A 5875-nucleotide genomic window follows, 5' to 3' on the forward strand; every position below is an offset into this window, starting at 1 on the left:
CCTATGTTGGCTATGTTCATTGTTTCCATCAGTTTCCCTAAGCTCCTCTGTTGTTTTATTTTTTATTTGTTTGGACTTTCCACTTTTATTTTTGTTTTGACCTCCTCAGTCTCTGTTCTCCTACTTTAAGAACTGTGTTCATTTGTGAGGCTGTAAGGGTTCTCCATCGCCACGATCCCTGCTGTATTCCCAGAGGCCTCTCATGATCCTGAGCTTAGAAATGTCTTTACCCAGGGAGATCCTCCTCTTCTTTCTTCAAGTAATTAAGAACACAAAAGAGAAGGAAGGAAAAAACAGTAGTATAGGAAACAGACCCCAAAGTAATGACTTTCATATTCCTGTTTCTTTTGTGGGGTTTCCCTTCCTTTTAGTAACTTCTTCAAAAAGGCAGTTTATTGTGCAGTGCACCTGCCAAATTTTGGAACACTCTATAAAGGTTTTTCCTTTAGCACCTCTATCCAGCTGGTCCTGTTCATTAGTTTAGTGGTGGCAATGATATACTCTGCATCTCCATCTTCCAGCTGGGACAGAAAGCGCAGGGCACCAATTTCATCAAAGGTTACACCCCCGAGGAAAAATATCAGAGTGACTTGGTTTTCACTTGGTTGCTGTACTCATAGCCATAGGTCTGGAGAATTTCTCTTTTATAATCAAAACTTTCTGATTGAGTCCACTATTGCACACGGATTGGAGGCAAACCAGCCTTAACAATAAGTGGGTGTTTTTGGGCATACAGTCCTCAATATAGTTGTTGACCTTATCAGTGTCTATTCCAGACATAAACTCCTATTGCACTGTTAATTTATCAAAGAAGTCCTCAGAAGTGGTCACATCTTTGATCATCTCCACGATGGAGGTGTGGATGGAGAGCGAATTGCAGGCAGCCAGCTTGTGGGGCAACTGGGACACGAATTGCTTGATATCCCCCCACTGCCTTGGCATTGTGCGCTCTGCAGGGCCACAGAGATGATCTTGGCCTTCTCACTAAGCACCGAGCCCACCGCACTGAAGTTCTTGTCTCAGATCTCTGCATGGAGCTTCTCTGCTGAGTAGAGCTGCAGCTTCTTGGCCTCCTTGGGGAGTTCCTGCCGTCACCCTGCTTCTTAGGCGCAAGTTTCTCCGCGAGTAACTTCATATGACTTCTGAATGCCATAAAGTTCATCAGTGAGTCCTTCATATGTGACCTGAGTAGCCAGTGATGTCATTAAATCCCCATTTCGATCAAACAGGAAGAGATTATCAAAACAGGAAATACTGAGTTCTGGCTTCCTGTGAACTCTCTTCATCCTGATCATCATGATGGCCACTTGCCAGGCACAATCCCCTTTCCCAAAGATCCAGGGGATTGTTCCATACAGAGCTTGCAGTCATCAGCCCCTTGGCCACATGGTACAGGTTGTGTGATTGTCCTCCAGGTAGTGCTCTTTGGATGAGCCCTCTGGCTCCATGGATAAGAAATCCCTGTCAAATGGAATAAGATATAAACTGTACTCTTCCCTGTGAATAAAGGATCCCAAAACACCCGGGTCCTTTAACTGCTGTTCACGCAGAAGCTATGGCTGGCACAAACAAGATGTGGAAATCTCTTCCTGGGCCATGTCTGTCTTCACTGAGCACATTTTCAGCAAGTATACCCATCAATTCTAGCCTGAGTCTGACACAAAAAATAATATTCTTGACATCAGCTGCCGGCAATCGACTTCTTTAAGTGTGAACATTTTTTCCACTTCATGTTCCTTAAGTAGTGAATACTGTGCAATCAGGCCAGTCCTGTTAGGTACTCATGCCAAACTATCCACCTTGCTTCCTGCGCACTTGTCCAGGAATTCGTGCAGTTCACGATGCACCACCTCACAGCACGTTCAGGTTCACTAGTCCGTAGGACAAGGGCACTGCCAACAAGCCCTGCTGCCCTTTCTCTCCTCTTTGGTTTATCTGTATCTGCTCTAGCATCAACTAGCATGTCTTTCATTATGATCACCATCTCTGTGGTTATCTGCAGAATCATTTCTGACTTTTTTTTTTCCAGAGCCTCATTCGTCTGCTTCATTATTTTTGATGTTAACACTTTAGAGAAGCCAGGTGTGTGACTTTTGGATTGTTCCACCTCATTTGTCTTTGGTAAGCTGGATGTATGTTAATGCATCTTCTTATTTTATTTTATTTATGTAATTTTTTCGTGGAACTGAGGATTAAACTCAGGCCTTTGTGCTTGCCAAGAAAGTGCTTATTCTACAGAGCTATCTCCGTAGCTCCGCATCTTCTGTTAAGTGTCTTCTATTTTCTTTTTTTTTTTAATTTTAATTCCTAGGTTGGTGTTTGTAAATTCCCTATGGCAAGTAGCTTCATTGTTGGTATTTAGAACCCTTAAGAAACAGCTACCTATCAGAGGTGTGTTCCAGGGATAGCTGGCTTTTGGGTTTTGTTTTGTTTTTTTCTGTAATTTTATTGAGAAACAAAAAGCAATGAGACAGTTTCAAATCAAATTGGTAGGACAGTTTCAATAATTCACAAATTGCCATACCGTCTTCCTAGTGGTTATTTGTTGTACAAGATGCAGACATGATATCCTACTTACAAACACTATTAGAACAAATCGCTCTATTCATGGAGTTAAGAAATTGTAGCTGTATAACTGTCCTAAACATTCTGAATGCACAGATACAAAATGGTCATTCATCTGTATCCCTTTTTATTGTTTAGTTCCATCATTTAAATATTATAGGTGTGTGAACTCAGCAAAATATTCCAAAATAGTCCAAGTAGTCCATAATAGTATTGGGTCTTCAGCTTGACTGGCAATGTCAGAAGCTGTTGACCTGAATCCCCTACAGCTCAACCTAACAACATGGCTTTACTTCTTATACTTCATTTTTATACTTTTCTGCTGGATGGTTAAGACCAAGAAAAAGGAAGACCTATGTAACAAGAATTGTAGCTTTTGGGTCTCATAAGGTCAGCCAGATCTCCTTAGGTTTTAACTTGAGACCCTGTACCTCAGATTGTAGATCCTCTGTCAGTGTCAGCTATGTAGATAAATCACGGCCATCACTTGGCCAATTTGCTCTCTGTGACAGCCTGAGAGAATGTTTTCTCTCCATGTGACACTCCTAAGGCACACTCTGCATCATCGATCACTTTCCTCTTAGGCCCCATAATCTCCTTGATCAGAAAATTTGGGACATAACTGAGTTACATAATGTTACAGTACAAATTCCCATATGTCATGAGTCTTAATTGACCTTGGAAGGCTAGGGCCAAAATGTTGGCTTTCCTTGCGGCCCTCCTTTTTTTCTGATTTTTGGTCTGCAAACTTAGGTTGTTAACCCTCTAGAAGAAAAGCTTACTGTTATTGCCATATAACCTAGGCTGTTGAGCTTAACTTCACTATCTGTCGGAATATCAAACATCTTAGGCATAACATGGAACAGGTATCAAGTATTGATGTGTTAAACTTTTAAGTTCCTACAGAATATGACAAAAAAATTTAAAAATTAAGATATATTTAAAAAATAGGAATAAACAATTATGTACGTTTACACGTAAGTCCAGAAATCTAACCATATACATCATTGTTGCAGGACAGTCCTGCAACACTCCTTTTCCTGTCTCCTGCCTTCATTCACCACCCCCTTCCTTTTTAAACATCTACCCGAGAGACAGCATGGCAGCAACTGGCGTGTCATGGCAAGCAGCACGTATTCAGAAGACCAGAATGACAGGCACTCTAAGCATAAACTTACTATTACAAATTACCATCTTCAGTGCAGTTGCTTAGTTCACAGATGTCAGTAGATATAGTTAGGGTGAGAATCCTTCCAATTAACTGCTAGATTCAAAAATCTTCTGAAGATTCTCAGGATCATCGCCTTACCCATCTTGTACATATAATTGTATGGCTTGACATTGTCATGTTTCCTAGCTCTTCTTGCCCTCTCTTCATTGTCTAGTCCTCAAGTTCTTGCTTTCCTTTTAATTGTATTATACCTTTCTATTTGTGTTTCTTCTTTTGAGTTCTTACACTAGGGAAAGTATATGATATTTACACATGTGCATCTGGTTTATTTCACTTATGAGTATATCTTCTAGTGGCATCCACTTAAATATTACAGTTTCAAGTTTATCATTCTTTATAGCTGAGTAATACTCCATTGTATAAAGATACCACATCTTTTTCATCCATTCCTCAGGTGATGGGCCTCTTGGTGTTTCCAAGATTTGGCTATCACAAATTGTGCTGCTATAAACAGACACACATATGACTATGATATGATGTTTTCAGATCCTCCTGGAAAATTCCCAATAGGGGAATAGCTAGTTTAAATGGAATTTCCAGTCCTAGTTTTCTAAGGAGTCCCCACACTGATTTCCGTAACAGGTGCACCAGTCTACATTCCCACCAGCAGTGGAAAAGGGTTCCTTTTCCCCCACAGCCTCTCCAACATTTATTGTTGGTTGATTTCTTTATGATAGCCATTCTTTCTGGGGTGAGATGATGTCTCATTGTTTTAATTTGCATTTCACGGATGGTTAGTGATGTGGAGCATTTTTTCATATATTTATTTGCTTTAATTTCATCCTCTGAGAAGTGTGTGTTCATCTCAGATGCCCATTTCTGGACTGGGTCTTTAAATTTTGGGGCCGTAGTGTTTTTTATTTCTTTATAAATTCTGAAGAGCAGCCCTTTGTCTCAGTACTTAATTGTCAAGATTTTTTTTCAAATTTGTGGGTTGTCTTTTCACTTTGTTGGTAATTGCAAAAGCTTCTCAAGAGGAGGTCCCAGTTGTTAATTCTTTCAACTGTTTCCCGTGCAATTTGATTTCTGTCCATGAAATCTTTGCCTACCCCTATGTCTTCAAGAGGTCCTCCTACTTTCTCTTCCAGGAGATTTAGTGTTTCTGTTTTAATGTTTAGATCTTTAATCCATTTTGACTTTAGCTTAGTGCATGGTGATAGACCTGGGTCAAGTTTGAGTTTTCGGCATGTAGAGAGCCAGTTTTTCCAGCACCATTTGTTAAAGAGGCTATCTTTCTTCCTGTGAGTATGTTTGGCCCCTTTGTCAAAGATTAGGTGGCTGAGTGTGTTCATAGAGGCTTCAGCGTCTTCTAATCTATTCCATTGATCTTCAGGTCTATTTCGTTGCCAGCACCATGCTGATTTTATCACAGTAGCCTTGTAGTATAATTTCAAGTCAGGAATTGTAATGCCTCCTGCCTTGTCTTTGTTGCCCAGGATTGCCTTTGCTATTCTACATCTTCTTTGGTTCTAAATAAATTTTAGAAACAATTTCTCTAGATCTGTGAGGTATGTTGGTGGTAGTCTGGTACGGATTGCATTAAATCTATACAGCAATTTTGGGAGTATGGCCATCTTCACAATGTTGGTTCTTCCTATCCAGGAGCATGGACTACCTTTCCATTTTCTGAAATCCTCTATGATCTCTTTTTTCAGAGTACTGTAATTTTCCTTGAAAAAGTCTCTAACTTCTTTAGTTAGATTAATTCCAAGGTATTTTATTTTCCTTTGTGCTATTATAAAAGGTATTGTTTCTCTAATTTCCCACTCAGTGTGTTATCTGTGTAGAGAAATGTTATTGAATTTTGGGTATTGACTTTGTATCCTGCTATGCTACTGAATTTGTGTATTCTAGTAGCTTCTTGGTGGAGTTTTTTGGATCTTCTAAGTAAAGTATCATGTCATCTGCAAATAATGATAATTTAACTTCTTCTTTACCAATTCTTATTCCTTTTATTTCTTTCTCTTGTCTAATGGCTGTAGCTAATGATTCCAGAATTACATTGAATAGAAGTGCTGACAGAGGACATCCTTGTCTTGTACCTGATCTAAGAGTAAAAGATTTCAGTTTTTCCCCATT

General features: G+C 39.7%; 1 pseudogene; it reads right to left on the bottom strand.

The window, feature by feature from the left end:
• Positions 1–580: 580 nt before the first annotated feature.
• Positions 581–1953, bottom strand: LOC101583246 (annotated as a pseudogene).
• Between the last annotated feature and the right edge of the window lie 3922 nt (positions 1954–5875).

This window comes from Octodon degus, unplaced genomic scaffold, assembly GCF_000260255.1.
Source record: "Octodon degus isolate 3935 unplaced genomic scaffold, OctDeg1.0 scaffold00273, whole genome shotgun sequence".
In the NCBI taxonomy this organism is placed as follows: domain Eukaryota; kingdom Metazoa; phylum Chordata; class Mammalia; order Rodentia; family Octodontidae; genus Octodon; species Octodon degus.